General features: G+C 39.0%; 2 long non-coding RNA genes across 2 annotated transcripts; one reads left to right on the forward strand and one right to left on the reverse strand.

Moving 5' to 3' along the window:
• Nucleotides 1-318: 318 nt before the first annotated feature.
• On the reverse strand, nt 319-20,962 carry LOC145789548 (uncharacterized). Its single transcript, XR_014327600.1, has 2 exons — nt 20,505-20,962; nt 319-868 (listed from the first exon to the last, which is right to left on the reverse strand). It is a non-coding gene; the product is annotated as an uncharacterized LOC145789548 (long non-coding RNA).
• LOC145823444 (uncharacterized) lies at nt 5,919-6,661 on the forward strand. Its single transcript, XR_014365735.1, has 2 exons — nt 5,919-5,977; nt 6,409-6,661. It is a non-coding gene; the product is annotated as an uncharacterized LOC145823444 (long non-coding RNA).
• Nucleotides 20,963-21,028: the final 66 nt, after the last annotated feature.

The raw sequence follows: 21,028 nt of genomic DNA on the forward strand, positions 1-21,028 counted from the left end.
TTCCTCATAGTAAGTTTCTTCCCTCAGTCTTCAAATAGAAATCTTTCTTTTGTCTTCTTTTATGGGTTTCTAAATTATGTTATTATTAGATTATCAGACACCTAGCAAACCAAACTATGTGTTTTGGAAGAGATAGCTTTTGCTTGAATGACTGATATACCAATTTGTTCTTTGAAAGGTTATGATTAACTTGCAGAATGCAGTTAAGGATTATGATATTGTTATGAATAGGTTTCTTTCTACTAAAATACATGAGTTGTTTGAAGAGCTCATTAACATTGAGTCCGACAAAGAAAGTAGAAATATAACAACTTGTAACTTCTCATCTTTTTTCAATTCATATCAAAATTAAAACAAGAGTTCAAATTGTCAAATTACAATCCAGAGGGTTAGACCCTTACATATCTAACACCAGTTATGTCATCTACAAGTGCAGCTTTAACTTCATCTGGGGGATTCTCAAGAACCACAACATGCTCTGTTTGAGCCACTCCCAGGTTAGCTAGTTGATCAACAACTTTGTTACCCTCTCTTAAGGTGTGTACAAGAGAACAACTACACCTTCTGAGCAAAAACTTGGCATCTTTAATGAGGGCCTTGTATGGTGAATTTGGGTTTGGACCTTGAAGAAGTTGAGTGATAGCATGTTCCGAGTCTGATTCAATTACTACATATGTAGTGTCTTTTTGGAAGAGGATGGTGAACCCTTTGTAAATGGCCCAAATCTCAACCTCCAAGCCAGTGCAATGTCCTATCTTTCCAAAGTAGCCCCATTGCCAGGTGCTTGTTTCATCTCTCAGCAAACCTCCATAGCTTGCTTGTGCTGGATCTCCCTTTGAGCAGCCATCAATGTTCATTTTGAGTTTACCTGCAGATGGACAATTCCAATTAATTAATCTAGGTAATGTAGGTTAGGGATAGAGAAGGGAATGATAAGCCTCATCAATCTCTTGAACATAATTGAAGATGTTCTTTAGATTGATGTGGGTTGGGTTCAAAAGATTATCAAAAACCAATTTGTTACGGTCTTTCCAAATTTGCTAAAGAGTAACAATGAAAATAAGGGACCCGTTTTTACCATAACAAAGAGTTTTATTTTCCATAGTAAGAGTAACCCAATCAGTTAAAGGCTACTCAAAATTTGATAGGTCATTACACACACCAAAATTAAACACAAAATTATACCAAATTCTTTCAAAATAATGGCAAGTCCAGGTATCAATCCACAGAGACAATTGTGAAATTAAACTAATTTAATTGTTAAATTCCTAAATTAATTTTGATGAAAAGATTGATTATTCATAACCTAATTTAATAACAAATAAATGAAACTAAGTAATTAAATTATTAATTATAAATAAAATTGGATTTACTGATTTGGGAAAAAACCTAGGGCAATGAGTCCACCACTAGTTATGTAAATAGGGTTTCAAATTGAAATCAATTATGTTATGGTTCGAATGGAATAATGCTTTGCAACTACAAGTTCAAAGCATTTAACACGAAAATCATCACGTTCAATGTACGAGCACGAACCATCTCAAGTAGTATGAATTGTTCACTCTAAACTAGGGTAGTGACATGACTTGTAACTGGTAGTATGGTTCGTCTCATACCTTGAATGTGAAAGAATAGAAAACTCTTGTATGGAAAACATTCAACAATCACAAAAAGCCGAATACTTGAAGAAATAATGGAAAATATATATAAAAAACTTCTAAAAACACCATACAATTGTTCAAACCTTTACATAATTGAAAATCAAAAAGAAAACCTAATTACATGGCTAGGGTTTCATCAAAATCCTAGAAAAGAAGACTAGCCACTCGTGGAGGAGTGAGAAGAGGAAGAAGATGAGGAAAAAGACCCCATGGAAGTGTTCTTCAAGTTTTTTGGAGAAAATCACCTCTTGAAACCCTAGCCTCTCTTTCCTTGCAAAAACAATTTCAAAATCCTAATCTAGCCTTTTTCTTGCCTCTTTATACTTCTGCTGCCTTTCAAACAAGTTTAAAACATCGGGCCTGTTTTCCAAAAAAAGTCAATGCACGTACGAAAAAGTCAACGCACGTGCGAACAAAGTCAACGCACGTGCGGTAAGCTGTTTTCTCTTCAAATTCTGTCTTTTGGCTCATTTTATGCTCCAACTATGTACAACCTGATTGACATTAAACACATATAAAATATACAGTTTGACAAGCAAGTAAAGTTAAGAGATCCTAATTAATGGCCTCAATGTTGTACAATTCGGCCTTAATCACCCGTCTACCCGCCAAGTCTGGCTTTAATTGATGTTGAGCCAGATTTTTTTGGGCATAGTACAGTCTGTAAGTAAATGTCTCATATCTTCACAGTAATGGCCACACCTGGGGCATGTATCAGTAACAGTTAAGTGTCTAACAGGCCGTAGTTGATTGGTCAACAAACGACCCTTTAACACAAACCAAAAGAAGTATTTCAGGTTTTGAGGGATCTTGAGTTTTCAGACCCACTTCTACTCTTTGTTACTCAACTCAGAAGTAGTAATGAAATTAAAAGCTGAAGCTGTAGCGAAGTTACCAGAAGAAGAGAGAACCCAGGCTGGAGCATCAATGGAAGTAACATATCTGGGCCTATAAACTTTGAGTATCTCATTGAGGTCTTGCTGATTAACTAAATTGGATAGGGTATCTGTGTCCCACTTGCCTTCATCATCTAGAATGGAGCTGACCATATCAAGATCATTGGATTGGTCGCAGTTGTTTTGTTTTGCTAGTGGTTATGTACCACACCACCAGTCATTCCAAAGAGAGATATCCTTTCCATTGCTAACTATCCATTTAATACCCTTCCTGAGGACTTCCCTGTTTTTACAAATACTTCTCTAGCAGTGGGAAGATTTTTTCTTCATGGGCCAAGTGTACAGAGTATGATGTTTTAGATAATTAGATTGCATCACTCTACACCAGAGTTTGTCCTTATCACTGATTAATTTCCAACTTAGTTTGGTGAGGAGGGCAGTATTTTGATCCCTAGCCTTCCTAATTCCAAGACCTCCCTTAGGTTTGCTTTTGCAAACACTGTTCCAGTTAACCAAATACACCTTTTTATGAATATCAGTGTCACCCCACAGGAAGTTTCTATTGATTTTGTCAATTTCATCACAAAGTTTTCTAGGTAGTTCCATGGTTTGCATAATATAGGTGGGAATGAGAGAAGTGACAGATTGGATGAGAGTGGCTTTACCAGCCAAGCTGAGGTTTTAGCTTTCCAACTTTAGAGTCTAGATTTCAGTTTCTCAATAATATCAGTGAACAGGTTCTTAGTAACTCTATAGTGGAGTAAGGGTGGGCCTAGGTATTTCCCGAGGTTTTGGGTAAGCTGGATACCACTTTGGAACTAAAAGATTTGGCAAAGCCAGTGGAGAGATTGGAAGAAACAAAGAGTTTAGATTTTAAGAGATTGACTTTTTGGCTAGACACTTCACAAAACTCAAAAAGGACTTCCATAATTGTTGCACAATTGGTATGGTTAGCTTGGGCAAAAAGGATCAAGTCATCTACAAAGAACAAATGAGATAAGGATGGGCTATTTCTGGATGCTTTAATACTTTTCCAACAACCCTCCTAAACTTTTCTATTGATCATGTTAGATAATCTTTCCATACAAAGCACAAAAAGATAAGGGGAGAGAGGGTCGCCTTGTCTAAGGCCTCTCTTGTTGTGAATACCATCAATTACTTCACCATTCCACAGGACGGAAGAGAGTTTATTAGTGACATAGCTCATAATCAAATCAATCCAATCGTCATTCAGTTTGAATTCCATAAGTGTTTCTTTAATGAAGTCCTAAGAAAGTCTGTCATACGCTTTTGCTAAATCAATCTTAAAGATCATACCACCCCATCTTCCTTTTTTAGACCTTAAGGTGTGCAGAATCTCTTGGGTAATGATAATGTTATCAGTAGTGGTTCTCCCAGGAATAAAGCTTCTCTGGTTTGGGGAAATAATGTTTTCCAACAAAGGTCTAAATCTTCCCACAATGATCTTAGTTATAATCTTATAAGTGACATGACATAAGTTTATGGGTCTAAACTATTTAATGGTTTCAGGATGGTCTACTTTAGGGATCAAGACAATAAGAGTTTCATTAATCTCAGGGGGCACAAATTTGTTTTGAAAACAGTTTTTAACAAAATCACACATAGAGTGGCCTATAGAATGCCAGTACTTCTAATAGAATATGGCCTGAATACCATCCTTACCAGGTGCTTTAAAAGCTCTAATATCTTTGACTGCTCTAAGAATTTCAGCATTGGAAATAGGTTTGAGGAACCCATTATTATCTTCTTGAGTAAAATAGGTTGGAGTCAGTTGAGTCCAATGGTCAAGAGGGATGGTATCTTCACTATTAAAGAGATTTCGAAAGTAATCAAGGATAGCAGCCGTAATATCTTCAGTGTCAATGATCCAAGAACCAGTATTATCTTTAAGGGCATTGATTTTTATTTTCCTTCTCTTAATAATAGTGGAAACATGGAAATATTTAGTGTTTTTATCACCAAGAGTAATCTGATTAGCCCTAGATTTTTGAAATCATAAGATCTCCTCCTGGGCTAGCACAACATTATATTATTTGATAAGGTCTTTTTCCAAGATGTGTAGATTATGGGTAAAGTTACCAGCTAAAGCTCTTTGGGTTCCTTCTAACTTGGCAAGGATGTGTCTTTTTCTTCTAAAAATATTACCAAAGACTTATTTGTTCCATTCTTTCACTTTAAAAGTAAATTCAACATTAGCCTCAAGAAGGTTATTATTCATGTCAGCCCAGGTGGATTTAATAATATCAATGTGTAACGACCTAGAACCGTATATGATGATTACCAGAAATTAATTATGTGTTAGTATGATTTATTTGAAGATTATCTGTTGAACTTAGAAAATACCTGTTGAGATTACGACTTCGGGACTGAAATTGATGACCGTAATGGGTTCAGAAAATGAAATTGAGCACGCCTATGTGATACCGGGAATTTTTAGAGCCATTTGGGAAAATAAATTGAGAACTGAATTTCGTCTGATTCGTTAGGCCATGTTTGGCTCAAAGTTTGGCACAATTGTTTATAAATGATATATAGATAAGTATAAGGGCCTTTATTGACTCTTTGACTCAAACTAAAGAAAAAGAGAATATCTGGGGAGAGGAAGAGAGAGAACTCGGGGAAGAGAGAAAGGAAAGGGAAAGAAGAAGAGAAAAAGGGGTTAAACTCAAATCTTCTCCAAACTAAGCGGTTAAGGTAAGATTCCCATGAAATTGATTGTTGATTCGTGGTATTTAGCATGTTGAACACAAGATCATGGCTTTAAAATGGTATGATTTATGGTTAATTGGCATTGTTGAAGGAAACCTCCATGGATGTTTCGAAGTGAAGCTTTTATGCTCAAGTTTATGATTTTCTATTTTACTCCAAGATTTGAACTTCTATTGTTCCATATGGGTTTTGAATTGAAGTTTTGATGTTGATTTAAGATGGGTTTTAAGTATTTTGGGTCTTAGATTTCATAAATGTGGAAAATGATTTTGTAAAGAGGAGAATGAAGCTTGGAAGAAGAACTAGAAATTCAGATTTTTGCTCTGTACGCTCGAGCGGAGGGAAGCCCGCTCGAGCGGTGAAAACAGCCTCCCAGCAGTTTTGGGACTTTTTACAGTACGCTCGAGCGGTCAAAGTGGCGCTCGAGCGGGAAGGCCTTTTTCTAGAAAACTTTGGGGAAGTTGCAGACTTGATTTTAACATGTTAATTGCATCATTTATCATCTTATGAACATGAAATGAGTATGAATCAAAGTAAAGAAAGATTAGAATGAACATGAAATGAAGTAAAGGAAAGAATGAAGTGCATGAATTATAGGATTTAATGATAACGTGTATTGAGAAATGTGTGATATGTTGATATTTGCAGGTCAAGATTTGAAGACCGTGCATTCGGTTTCGGAAACCCTCTGTGAGTAACATTTCTGTAAAGATATGTTATTATGAACTATGTTTTAAATGTATTACGTTATGCTATGCTTTGAAATGAGAATGTTTTCTGTGAATGAATGTCCTGATTTGCGAATCTAGTATGGCATCCATAGATAGTTGGGTCATGGGGGCGGGAACATGCAGGCCCATGCGTCATGAGTCATGGGGAACGGCATGGAAGGACAAGCCCATGACTAGTTACGAGATCTCGTAGACTGTTGATTGATAGACTGTTATGAAAGGTTCTGTGGAGTATGCCATTACGTATGTTCTTATGATGACTGATGACTGATATATGTTTATGATTGATTTATTGTGGATTTATGAAAATGTCGGACTTCGTTCACTAACCTCTTTACTGTTATGTTACTTGCTGAGCTCTAGCTCATTGTTTGTAATTATGTATTATAGGTGAGCATTCTGGAAGTCAAGCCTAGGCGGAGTCCGAGCCGAGCCGCCGTTTTGAAGCCTACCCGGTGTTTTGGTGCCTCCGAGTTGGGGCTAGGCCTAGGAAGGCCGTTAGGAAGCTTAGTTTTGGTTGTGCATATGGCGTGAGCCTATGTTTTGTACATGAATTTTGATTATATGTGATGTAATGTAGTGGGTAAATTAACATTTTTGGCATGTAATGTATGTTCATATAAATGCACAGCTCTTTGGACTATTAGTGGTTATTGTTTTCGCTTCCGCGAGCCCCTTTTATTTATGTTTTGTATAGCAAGGCCTGTGGTAATCTAGGATTACTGGCCGGTCTCGTTGCCAAACTTCTAGGGGCGAGTTTGGGGCGTGACAGAGTGGTATCAGAGCACACGAGTTAATTTACCCACACACGTGTCCATCAGAGCTGTAGGGTGTCATAGAAAAGAAATAGAGCATAGCATACATGTGTGCATGTGTGTGTGTGTTTGAAAGAGAAAGAAACGAGAATTGTATGATGAGGCAACAGAAGAACTGTTATGTGAAAATGAGATGTTGTATTTTCTATGGGTTCTATGGACCAATGGAAGACGCCAATGCAAGAAATGCAGATGAGACAGAACCTTCTGATGCTAGAATGACTCGGTTAGAAAGAATGGTTGAAGCTCTGACTGGATTGGTTAGACAACAGCTAGAACAAAACCAACAACCACAACAAAGACAACCTTTTCCACCACCTCCTCCACCACCTGTTCAAGTGGAACCGATCAATTATGATGACATCATTACAATGACACAGAAATACAAGAAATTGAAACCGCCAGAATTTGCAGGAGGTATTGAGCCATTACAAGCAGAGGCATGGGTACTTGAAACTGAGAAAATTTTTGAAGTGTTTCCATGTAATGATACATATAAAGTTCTATTAGCCACATTCACTTTGAAGGAAGAAGCGAGAAGATGGTGGATGCTCATTCGAGATATGAACAGGGACTTGATATGGGATCGATTCAAAGGAATGTTTTATGAAAAGTATTTTCCACAATGCATGCGAGATAGAAAAGTATCCGAATTTGAGCAGCTGAAGCAAGGTACAATGTCAGTAGCGGAGTATGAGAGTAAGTTTACCGAATTAGCTCGTTATGCTCCTCATATGGTTGATGCAGAATACAAGAAAGCAAGGAAATTTGAGGGCGGCCTACATGTTGAAGTCCTTGACCGGGTAAATGTATTGAAATTAGAAAAATATGTTGATGTACTTGACAGAGCCTTGATGGCTGAAACAAATATTGCTATCTTGAAAATGTCCAAGTCTATAACTACACCTAAACCAGAAAGTAAGAAATTCAAGAAACAGAAGATGTAAGCGGTTAGTGAATCAGTGGCCTCCGTGAATGAAAATTTGAACTCAAGCTTTAATGATAATACAACAAGGGGAAATAGTGGGAGTGTAGGTAAACCTATTTGTAGGGAATGTGGGAAGCAGCATGGGGGCATTTGCCGCCGAGGAACTGGAGTTTGTTACAAATGTGGACAACAAGGACACATAGCCAAGACTTGTCCACAAGTGTATCCACGGAATGAGAGACCCGTGACTAGTGGAGCTAACTCAACAGTGACACCAAGGACGACCGCAACAGCTACTCCCGAGGGGAATACGTTGAGGCAAGCAAGAGTTTTTACCCTAGTGGCAGATAAGACGCAAAATACTGGAAAAGCAAAGACAGGTATGACTTTAATTGTCTATTATGAAGTTAACACTATTACCTATGCGATGGAAATATGAACATATGACCATGGAATAATATACCTTTGTTATTACTTATTAAGGAATGATTATGTCTATATGACTACTTTTATATTGAACATTTCTGACGGAAGAATTATCACGTACAACCGAAATTTCTGATTTGAATATTATCAGCATGAGCTAAGTTTGGAGGACCAAACTTTTAAGTTGGGGAGAGTGTAACGACCCAGAACCGTATACGATGATTACCAGAAATTAATTATGTGTTAGTATGATTTATTTGAAGATTATCTGTTGAACTTAGAAAATACCTGTTGAGATTACGACTTCGGGACTGAAATTGATGACTGTAATGGGTTCAGAAAACGAAATTGAGCACGCCTATGTGATACCGGGAATTTTTAGAGCCATTTGGGAAAATAAATTGAGAACTGAATTTCGTCTGATTCGTTAGGCCATGTTTAGCTCAAAGTTTGGCACAATTGTTTATAAATGATATATAGATAAGTATAAGGGCCTTTATTGACTCTTTGACTCAAACTAAAGAAAAAGAGAATATCTGGGGAGAGGAAGAGAGAGAACTCGGGGAAGAGAGAAAGGAAAGGGAAAGAAGAAGAGAAAAGGGGGTTAAACTCAAATCTTCTCCAAACTAAGCGGTTAAGGTAAGATTCCCATGAAATTGATTGTTGATTCGTGGTATTTAGCATGTTGAACACAAGATCATGGCTTTAAAATGGTATGATTTATGGTTAATTGGCATTGTTGAAGGAAACCTCCATGGATGTTTCGAAGTGAAGCTTTTATGCTCAAGTTTATGATTTTCTATTTTACTCCAAGATTTGAACTTCTATTGTTCCATATGGGTTTTGAATTGAAGTTTTGATGTTGATTTAAGATGGGTTTTAAGTATTTTGGGTCTTAGATTTCATAAATGTGGAAAGTGATTTTGTAAAGAGGAGAATGAAGCTTGGAAGAAGAACCAGAAATTCAGATTTTTGCTCTGTACGCTCGAGCGGAGGGAAGCCCGCTCGAGCGGTGAAAACAGCCTCCCAGCAGTTTTGGGACTTTTTACAGTACGCTCGAGCGGTCAAAGTGGCGCTCGAGCGGGAAGGCCTTTTTCTAGAAAACTTTGGGGAAGTTGCAGACTTGATTTTAACATGTTAATTGCATCATTTATCATCTTATGAACATGAAATGAGTATGAATCAAAGTAAAGAAAGATTAGAATGAACATGAAATGAAGTAAAGGAAAGAATGAAGTGCATGAATTACAGGATTTAATGATAACGTGTATTGAGAAATGTGTGATATGTTGATATTTGCAGGTCAAGATTTGAAGACCGTGCATTCGGTTTCGGAAACCCTCTGTGAGTAACATTTCTGTAAAGATATGTTATTATGAACTATGTTTTAAATGTATTACGTTATGCTATGCTTTGAAATGAGAATGTTTTCCGTGAATGAATGTCCTGATTTGCGAATCTAGTATGGCATCCATAGATAGTTGGGTCATGGGGGCGGGAACATGCAGGCCCATGCGTCATGAGTCATGGGGAACGGCATGGAAGGACAAGCCCATGACTAGTTACGAGATCTCGTAGACTGTTATGAAAGGTTCTGTGGAGTATGCCATTACGTATGTTCTTATGATGACTGATGACTGATATATGTTTATGATTGATTTATTGTGGATTTATGAAAATGTCGGACTTCGTTCACTAACCTCTTTACTGTTATGTTACTTGCTGAGCTCTAGCTCATTGTTTGTAATTATGTATTATAGGTGAGAATTCTGGAAGTCAAGCCTAGGCGGAGTCCGAGCCGAGCCGCCGTTTTGAAGCCTACCCGGTGTTTTGGTGCCTCCGAGTTGGGGCTAGGCCTAGGAAGGCCGTTAGGAAGCTTAGTTTTGGTTGTGCATATGGCGTGAGCCTATGTTTTGTACATGAATTTTGATTATATGTGATGTAATGTAGTGGGTAAATTAACATTTTTGGCATGTAATGTATGTTCATATAAATGCACAGCTCTTTGGACTATTAGTGGTTATTGTTTTCGCTTCCGCGAGCCCCTTTTATTTATGTTTTGTATAGCAAGGCCTGTGGTAATCTAGGATTACTGGCCGGTCTCGTTGCCAAACTTCTAGGGGCGAGTTTGGGGCGTGACAGAGTGGTATCAGAGCACACGAGTTAATTTACCCACACACGTGTCCATCAGAGCTGTAGGGTGTCATAGAAAAGAAATAGAGCATGGCATACATGTGTGCATGTGTGTGTGTGTTTGAAAGAGAAAGAAACGAGAATTGTATGATGAGGCAACAGAAGAACTGTTATGTGAAAATGAGATGTTGTATTTTCTATGGGTTCTATAGACCAATGGAAGACGCCAATGCAAGAAATGCAGATGAGACAGAACCTTCTGATGCTAGAATGACTCGGTTAGAAAGAATGGTTGAAGCTCTGACTGGATTGGTTAGACAACAGCTAGAACAAAACCAACAACCACAACAAAGACAACCTTTTCCACCACCTCCTCCACCACCTGTTCAAGTGGAACCGATCAATTATGATGACATCATTACAATGACACAGAAATACAAGAAATTGAAACCGCCAGAATTTGCAGGAGGTATTGAGCCATTACAAGCAGAGGCATGGGTACTTGAAACTGAGAAAATTTTTGAAGTGTTTCCATGTAATGATACATATAAAGTTCTATTAGCCACATTCACTTTGAAGGAAGAAGCGAGAAGATGGTGGATGCTCATTCGAGATATGAACAGGGACTTGACATGGGATCGATTCAAAGGAATGTTTTATGAAAAGTATTTTCCACAATGCATGCGAGATAGAAAAGTATCCGAATTTGAGCAGCTGAAGCAAGGTACAATGTCAGTAGCGGAGTATGAGAGTAAGTTTACCGAATTAGCTCGTTATGCTCCTCATATGGTTGATACAGAATACAAGAAAGCAAGGAAATTTGAGGGCGGCCTACATGTTGAAGTCCTTGATCGGGTAAATGTATTGAAATTAGAAAAATATGTTGATGTACTTGACAGAGCCTTGATGGCTGAAACAAATATTGCTATCTTGAAAATGTCCAAGTCTATAACTACACCTGAACCAGAAAGTAAGAAATTCAAGAAACAGAAGATGGAAGCGGTTAGTGAATCAGTGGCCTCCGTGAATGAAAATTTGAACTCAAGCTTTAATGATAATACAACAAGGGGAAATAGTGGGAGTGTAGGTAAGCCTATTTGTAGGGAATGTGGGAAGCAGCATGGGGGCATTTGCCGCCGAGGAACTGGAGTTTGTTACAAATGTGGACAACAAGGACACATAGCCAAGACTTGTCCACAAGTGTATCCACGGAATGAGAGACCCGTGACTAGTGGAGCTAACTCAACAGTGACACCAAGGACGACCGCAACAGCTACTCCCGAGGGGAATACGTTGAGGCAAGCAAGAGTTTTTACCCTAGTGGCAGATAAGACGCAAAATACTGGAAAAGCAAAGACAGGTATGACTTTAATTGTCTATTATGAAGTTAACACTATTACCTATGCGATGGAAATATGAACATATGACCATGGAATAATATACCTTTGTTATTACTTATTAAGGAATGATTATGTCTATATGACTACTTTTATATTGAACATTTCTGACGGAAGAATTATCACGTACAACCGAAATTTTTGATTTGAATATTATCAACATGAGCTAAGTTTGGAGGACCAAACTTTTAAGTTGGGGAGAGTGTAACGACCCAGAACCGTATACGATGATTACCAGAAATTAATTATGTGTTAGTATGATTTATTTGAAGATTATCTGTTGAACTTAGAAAATACCTGTTGAGATTACGACTTCGGGACTGAAATTGATGACCGTAATGGGTTCAGAAAACGAAATTGAGCACGCCTATGTGATACCGGGAATTTTTAGAGCCATTTGGGAAAATAAATTGAGAACTGAATTTCGTCTGATTCGTTAGGCCATGTTTGGCTCAAAGTTTGGCACAATTGTTTATAAATGATATATAGATAAGTATAAGGGCCTTTATTGACTCTTTGACTCAAACTAAAGAAAAAGAGAATATCTGGGGAGAGGAAGAGAGAGAACTCGGGGAAGAGAGAAATGAAAGGGAAAGAAGAAGAGAAATGGGGGTTAAACTCAAATCTTCTCCAAACTAAGCGGTTAAGGTAAGATTCCCATGAAATTGATTGTTGATTCGTGGTATTTAGCATGTTGAACACAAGATCATGGCTTTAAAATGGTATGATTTATGGTTAATTGGCATTGTTGAAGGAAACCTCCATGGATGTTTCGAAGTGAAGCTTTTATGCTCAAGTTTATGATTTTCTATTTTACTCCAAGATTTGAACTTCTATTGTTCCATATGGGTTTTGAATTGAAGTTTTGATGTTGATTTAAGATGGGTTTTAAGTATTTTGGGTCTTAGATTTCATAAATGTGGAAAGTGATTTTGTAAAGAGGAGAATGAAGCTTGGAAGAAGAACCAGAAATTCAGATTTTTGCTCTGTACGCTCGAGCGGAGGGAAGCCCGCTCGAGCGGTGAAAACAGCCTCCCAGCAGTTTTGGGACTTTTTACAGTACGCTCGAGCGGTCAAAGTGGCGCTCGAGCGGGAAGGCCTTTTTCTAGAAAACTTTGGGGAAGTTGCAGACTTGATTTTAACATGTTAATTGCATCATTTATCATCTTATGAACATGAAATGAGTATGAATCAAAGTAAAGAAAGATTAGAATGAACATGAAATGAAGTAAAGGAAAGAATGAAGTGCATGAATTACAGGATTTAATGATAACGTGTATTGAGAAATGTGTGATATGTTGATATTTGCAGGTCAAGATTTGAAGACCGTGCATTCGGTTTCGGAAACCCTCTGTGAGTAACATTTCTGTAAAGATATGTTATTATGAACTATGTTTTAAATGTATTACGTTATGCTATGCTTTGAAATGAGAATGTTTTCCGTGAATGAATGTCCTGATTTGCGAATCTAGTATGGCATCCATAGATAGTTGGGTCATGGGGGCGGGAACATGCAGGCCCATGCGTCATGAGTCATGGGGAACGGCATGGAAGGACAAGCCCATGACTAGTTACGAGATCTCGTAGACTGTTATGAAAGGTTCTGTGGAGTATGCCATTACGTATGTTCTTATGATGACTGATGACTGATATATGTTTATGATTGATTTATTGTGGATTTATGAAAATGTCGGACTTCGTTCACTAACCTCTTTACTGTTATGTTACTTGCTGAGCTCTAGCTCATTGTTTGTAATTATGTATTATAGGTGAGAATTCTGGAAGTCAAGCCTAGGCGGAGTCCGAGCCGAGCCGCCGTTTTGAAGCCTACCCGGTGTTTTGGTGCCTCCGAGTTGGGGCTAGGCCTAGGAAGGCCGTTAGGAAGCTTAGTTTTGGTTGTGCATATGGCGTGAGCCTATGTTTTGTACATGAATTTTGATTATATGTGATGTAATGTAGTGGGTAAATTAACATTTTTGGCATGTAATGTATGTTCATATAAATGCACAGCTCTTTGGACTATTAGTGGTTATTGTTTTCGCTTCCGCGAGCCCCTTTTATTTATGTTTTGTATAGCAAGGCCTGTGGTAATCTAGGATTACTGGCCGGTCTCGTTGCCAAACTTCTAGGGGCGAGTTTGGGGCGTGACACAATGAGACCAGGATGGGTCATTTAGGCTGCTTCAAATCTAAAAGGCCTATTAGAAGGGCTGAGATAGTGCATGCCTTGAGTATAGACTACAAGTGGTGAGTGATCTGAGTAGGTACGGGGCAGAACTCTCACTGTAGCTTTAGGAAACATTGTTCTCCATTTTGCATTGCTCAAGGCTCTGTCTAACCTCTCCATCATATTCGCCATGCCTTGTCTATTATTGGTCTAGGTCATCTTAGGGCCAGAGCTCCCTAAGTCAATCAAATTATAGTTGTTGATTTTTTCTAAAAATTTCTGAGCTCTAATAGAGCTCTGGTTTGGAGTAAAGCTTCTTCTTTCTCCCTAGTTTGGTAGTCGTTGAAATCATCAGCTACTAGCCAAGGTTTATCCATGTTCGCAGCCACTCCCTCTAGATCATTCCACAGAGTCTCTCTCAAAACTAGTTTTGGGCTTGCATAAATAGCAGCAAGGACCCACTCTTCATAGTCTTCCTTATGGATGGTGGCATGAATAGCCTGAGAGCTGACAGAGAAGGCCCTGACATTAATATGACTTGTGTCCCAGATGATCCATATCCTACCTACTTGGCCAATAGGGTCAACTATGGATGAAGCTGTGAAGCCTAAGCTATTGAAGAAATTACCCATTTTACTAAATGGAACTTTAGTCTCCATGAGGATAAGTATTTCAGGTTTATGAGTCCGAATGATATCCACAAGGTTTCTTTTAAAGATGTTGTTGCCGACACCGTGGCAATTCTAAAAAAGAATTCGTAGCAAATCTATAGATAGGTATTGAAGGGGAGAATCAGTTACCAAATCCTTAACAATGCTTCGTATCCTTTGATGGTCTTCCTCCTCCGATCTCATGGAGGCGAGCTGGAACGAGTCGAGAGGTTTTAAATGGGGATCCCTCTAGTTTGGCACGATTGTCATTTTGAGTTGTTTTATTCATCAGGCGAAAGTGACTAGGTGAGTTGCTTCTCTCCCTGGTTCTAACAATAAGTTCACAGTGCTAGTTTGATTTCGATGTTCTATTACTTCTTCCATCGGTTTCTCTGGGCTTGTATTTCTTTCCTCTGTCATTGCTATCTTCACCAGGATTTGGTGGTTCACTTTCTAGGAGGTGTGGTTCGAGGGATTTAGGGATGGAAGTGGTTTCTGATATATTTCCAAGAGTGGGAGGTGGGTTAACCTCTAGCATGGTTGAGTCTACTTGACCTGGGGTTCTTTTCATTGAAAAATTCATGTCAGATGGGTTTGTGGGCTTGTGTTTCCTTCTTTTATTGACTTGGGGTTCTATTACTTATTCCTTCGGTTTCTCTAGGCTTGTGTTTCCTTCCTCTGTCATTGCTATCTTTACCAAGATCCGTTGGTTCACTTTCTAGGAGGTGTGGTTCAAGGGATTTAGGGATAAGAGTGGTTTCTGATATATTTCCAAGAGTGGGAGGTGGGTTAACCTTTACCGTGGTTGAGTCTTCTTGACCTGGGGTTCTTTCCATTGAAAAATTCATGTCAGATGGGCTCTAATGCTTTTGATTGCCATTGAAGAGAGTTCCCTCTTTTGCTTACTCGCAAACTAGATTCTTTGAGTGAGAATACTTAGCGTGTGCAAATGAGCTTTCCCTTATTTTTTTCCTACTTGGTTGATTCGTCACATGGATATCTGAGTCCTTAGCTTTAGACTGTTGTATTCTTATTTTGGATTTTCCTTTGGTGTCCTTGAGTTGGTTTGGTCCTACTGAGAGACTGGGCTCACTTTGGGCCTTATCCTTTCCTATTCTTATTTGGTTCTTGCCCTTATGAATATAGCCTTGGTTGTCTGGGGCCCTCTTCCAAATATTTAAAAGAGTTGGTGTTATAGGTTGGGCCAATCGGGTCTTATGCTCTTTTGGGTTGGGTTATTCTCCTAAACCGCTTGGTCACAAGCATCCATGGACCAAATGCTTTTTCCGTACTGTTCTCTAGTTGCAGGTGACCGTTTTCCTCAACTGTGTGACCATCAGCACATCCGTTATCGGAAACGGCTAGTATTTCCTTCGCCGGTGGAACGCTTGGGGCCTTGAATATGCAAGCCTCCTTTCGATGATCAATGCGTCCACAGAGGAAACAAAAAGAATGAAGGGACTTATATTCTATGTTGTAAATCTTATCCTCCAAAATGAATTTCAGTGTAAGGGGTTTGCTGAGATCCATTTCTATACAGACTCTTACAAATTTACCCTGCGTCGCCATAGCCGTGATCCAATTGATTTTGAGAGGCTTACTAATAGATTTGGCTATCACAAAGAGAACTTTTTCTTGGTAGTGTTCAATTGGAAGCTTGGGAAACTAAACCCAAACAGCGGTTGTGGTTTCAAAAGCTTTCGATGGTTTAAAATTTGGTTCCCATCTTCTCATAGTGAGGTAATGGTCCATGATAACCCATGGTCCTTTTGTGAAGACTTTGGCACAGTTCTCCTGCTTAGAGAATTTAAAGAGAAAGTAATTACTGCCGATATCAATAGCATTAAATTCACCCTGGAGGCCCCAAATATTCTTAACCCTAGAGCAGAGCATTTTGTACCCAATATTCTTCCCCAGCAGTCTGATAATTAGGGCATTTTCCCATGGTTTTCTGATCTTGTCCAGAAGCTTCTTAGGCAAAGATATGGTGGGGAGGCCCCGATGCTCTGGGTAAACGTGTTGGATCATAGAGCGACCCTCTTGAGCCTTATCATCTTTCTCATCAGATGAGAGGATTTTTACTCTATTATCAAAGGTGTAGTCACTGTTTCGGATAGTGGTTAGAGCCATTTTGAAGGATTTGGGCGGGAGAGGACCCAAAATTGCAGCTTCTTGGCCTCAATGGTCTTCATGGAGTACTTCCGTATCCATATAAGCTACATTCGCCATGCTGTCAGTCGTATTTACGTCGGAGCTTTTGATTTTCTTTGTGCTTCGGAATAGATGATCCTCTTCCTCAGTAGGTTTGCCTTGATTAGAAGGTTCGCGAAGGTCTCCTGGACTATGAGAGTTGTTTCTGATGGTGTTATCAGGAGAATGGTCCAACATTACTTTCTCTCTTAGGAGGATGGCTGTGTTTGTGTTGTTTCAAGCTGAGGGATTGAAACACTACTGCTACTCCTATGTCGTCCACTCATATTCTACATCAACTTGTAACTTCTCGTCAATGAATAATGTGGTCCATATACTTTTTTCCTATGAATATTTTGTTCAGATTCCAATTACACTTGTCATTCATACTTGGGGGAAACCAACGCCTACGCGACCTCCACACGCGTAGCTCGTGGGGATCCAACTAGCCTATAACTATTATAAAAGAGGCAAAACTCTATCAGTTAAGTCTAACACTTAAATTAAACAAATACCCCCAAATTTACTCTCAATTTCAAATTGCCTTCGAATAATTTTGTATTGCAATTCACCTAGGCAGTTTGCATTGATATCAGTCTTCATATGGTTGCTCTGGGTGTTTGAAGACAAACACGACAGTGCTCCGACACTTGCTCTAGATACCATGCATTCTTCCTAGAACCTTTCATTTGTGTTTCTGCCTTTTTCTCCATCATTGACGGTTGTGGTGACAAATGGACCACCCATCTCTTACCGAAAAAATCTTTGCAGGTTCACCCTGTTTCTCTATATCGCGGTAACCACCACCATCATCACACAATTCCATCACAGTTAATCAAACTCTCATTTCTCTATCTCTATCTATTTCTGAAATGGTTTTTTATGATTGGAATGGTTTTCGTATATTGGTTCTCAAATGGTTTGATTTATGAATCATCTCTTCTATAATTGAAATGGTTTTTTGATGCCTAAAAATAGACCTATCAAAATTTTAATTTGTAAAAATCAACCGCAGGCACCTTCTATTTCACTAGGGGTGCTGGAGGATGAACACGTACATCATGATCAGGAACTTGTGAAAAATCTTACACAATATCGCAAACCATTCGAAAAATCTTGGTAGCGCCTATATGTTTGTTGCGAAATATAAACTACTTGTAAAGCAAACCAAATGCCCTAGCACAACGCAAAGAATAAATCAAGTCTCGAATCATTAACGCTACTGGCCACCGCCTCAACCCATTGATAAAAATCGACATGGGTACTCAACCAAAATCAACAAACTTCTAAGCTAGACCTATTACACCACCAAACAGCCATGAACACAATGTATCAACGTCTCTCTAGCATCATCACAATGTGCACAATTTTTCAAAATATGGATCCGTCGACTAGCAAGTAGTACCCACGTGGGCAAGATGTTTAAACAGGCCTTCCAATGGAATTTTTTGTTTTGGGAGAAATGTGAAAGTGTCATAGTCGTTTCCAAAAACACTTTGTATACAAATTACCTCTCAACGAAATAGATGCACAACCCAAGTCCGACAATTTCATATACAGATGGTATGCAAATCGAACGATAAAGGCACCACTCTTAATGTAATGCCATACCAAAGTGTCCAAAGGAAGTGATGGGCTCGAAGGGACCTTACAAATCTCATCAATATCAATAGCTAGAAGCTTCTCATTCAATAAATTCATATCCCAACATTTACGGTCCCGATCAATGAGTGAACTAACCATCAAGTTTTGGTCCATGTACTGAGGTATGATTACCTGAAAAGAGTGAGGCCTAGGCACCCACTTATCACCCTAAATACGGACTTGTTGCCCATTACCAATCCATCATTACAGACGCGCTAGTAAAAGGCCTCTAGCATTAAGAATGTTGCACCATGTGTATGATGGATTAGTTTCCATCGACATGGTTAGAAAGCTAGATTGTGGAAAATACTTAGCTTTAAGGATCCTAGCCAGAAGTGAATCAGGGTGTTGAATCAATCTCTAACCTTGTTTTGCGAGCAATGCTAAACCCAATAATTGTCGAAAGCCCATTCCATTTAGGAGTACACAATGCCTTCTAATTTTTTCAATGGATTTTTCGTTCTTTCTTACGTTGACCCCACCAATATCGGCACACCAAGGAGTCCATATCCTTATGTAGCGATTTCGAAAGCTAAAAACAAGACATCACATAAGTTAGAATGGCTTGAGCAACCTCCTTTATTAACACCGCCCGACCCGCCTCCGAAATCAGTTTTTCCTTCCAACTACTTAGTTGATTCCAAAGTCGATCTTTGATGTATTTAAACACCCCTTTTTTCAATCAACAATGCTAGGTGGCCCGAATTTTCTTGGCTCCTCTTGAATGTTTCAAAATATGTTTCAGAATGACGTCGTTTTGAGTGTAAAACAACGTCGTTTTGACACATTTGAGCCATACGGGCCACTAATCATTTTTCCTTTTCAATCTACCAACCAAATATGGCAAGCCCAAATATTTTCCAGATGCCACCATCCTACCGACCTCCAATACAGCACAAGCTCAGATTGGAATTCATCGGTAACGTTGCCATTGAAGTAAATTGCCGACTTAGAAAGGTTGATTTGTTGACCTGAAGCGCACTCATACTAGTGAATGATTTCCTTAATCACCACTAATTGTTGAATAGTCACATTATTGAATAATATGCTATCATTCACAAAGAAAATATGGAACACCCTTGGACAACCTCGACAAATAGCAATACCCATAAGTCGGCGCTCATACTCCGCACGACGAATCAAAGAGGACAAACCTTTGGCACAAATGACAAACAAATAAGGTGATAAGGGACACCCTTGGCGAATACTTTGGGTTGGGCGAAATGTCTTCATCGGTTTGCCATTGATTAAAACAAAGTATGAAACTGACCGAACATAGTGCATAATGGCATTAGTGAAGTTGGAACCAAAACCCATCCTTTCCATCATACATTTGAGGAAATCCCACCCAATACAATCATACGCCTTACTTATATCCAACTTGAGCACAAATTGACCACCCCGGTCATGTCACTTATTCTTCATGTGATGGAAAAATTCAAAGGCAGTGAGCACATTATCATTGATAAGCCGACCCGCCACAAAAGCACTCTGGTTTATCGAAATAACAAAGGGAAAGACTAGCTTTAGGCGGTTGGCCAGCACCTTACTAACCAACTTGTACACCATGTTACACAAACTAATGGGCCGAAATTACGCCATGGTTTTCTATTTTTTTGATCCGGGATCAAAACAATGTAAGTATCATTAACCGTATCAACACTCTACAAGTGATTCAAAATGACTGTGTAACTTGATAGCCAACCACATGCCAAAAGCGTTGGTAAAATAGAGCGTGCTTCTCATTCGAGCCAGGTGCTTTAGTGGGATGCATTTGATGTAAAGCCTTGAAGACCTCGTCTACAGAAAAAAAAGGTTAGATAACATGACTTGTAACTCCCTAACAACTCGTGACCTGACCGAGTCAAGAATTGTTTCCATACCCCATGGACAAGAAGAAGGAAACAACTCCACAAAATAGTCCACCGCAATATTGGCGTTGTCATCTTCTGAAGTGCACCAACTGCCATTGGCATGTTCAGTGAGAATATATATTGTATATATTGTATATTAGGAATTGGGCAATTTCCTTTTCTTTGTATTTCCTTTTTTTGTCATAGATTAGGGCTATATAATTGATGCACTCTTTGTAAACAAATCACACAATTTAATATACAGAAATTCTTCAGAAACTTACATGGTATCAAAGCCGTTCTCTGATTTGAAACCCTAGAGCCGTCTCCATTGCTCTCTTGTTCGTGATTATGCCTCGTCTCAGTCAACCCATCTGGATTTCCTCTTTGTTTGCGCTATTTGGTAGTCGCACCCATCCAACGGTTCGACCCATCTAATCATCGGCTCCTCACAGCTCGTCTTCTCTCTCTAGCTCTCTTTCATGGTCGACTCATCTGGTTTCTAGCTCTGAAAACCCTAACAGAAGTCGTAATCGTTGTGCGACCTGAGATTTCACATCTTTGTCTTCTTCATCGTGACTGTCGCGATCTAATTTTGACCATCATCAGACTCGCGATTTTTTGTTTCTGGTTCGCGATTGCTGCTGTACTCTGTCTCAGACAAGTCGCGAACCACCTTTGGCTCTCGTCTTCGGGTTTGCTCTCTGGTTCAGCTTTGGATCTGGTTCTCAGCTTTGGTGGTGTGCTTGCTAAGTATTCTTGGTTTGCTGGTTATTTCATTCTGACCTCGAGATTTTTTGATAATTAC

This window comes from Camellia sinensis, chromosome 4, assembly GCF_055761805.1.
Source record: "Camellia sinensis isolate YWXY chromosome 4, ASM5576180v1, whole genome shotgun sequence".
NCBI lineage: Eukaryota > Viridiplantae > Streptophyta > Magnoliopsida > Ericales > Theaceae > Camellia > Camellia sinensis.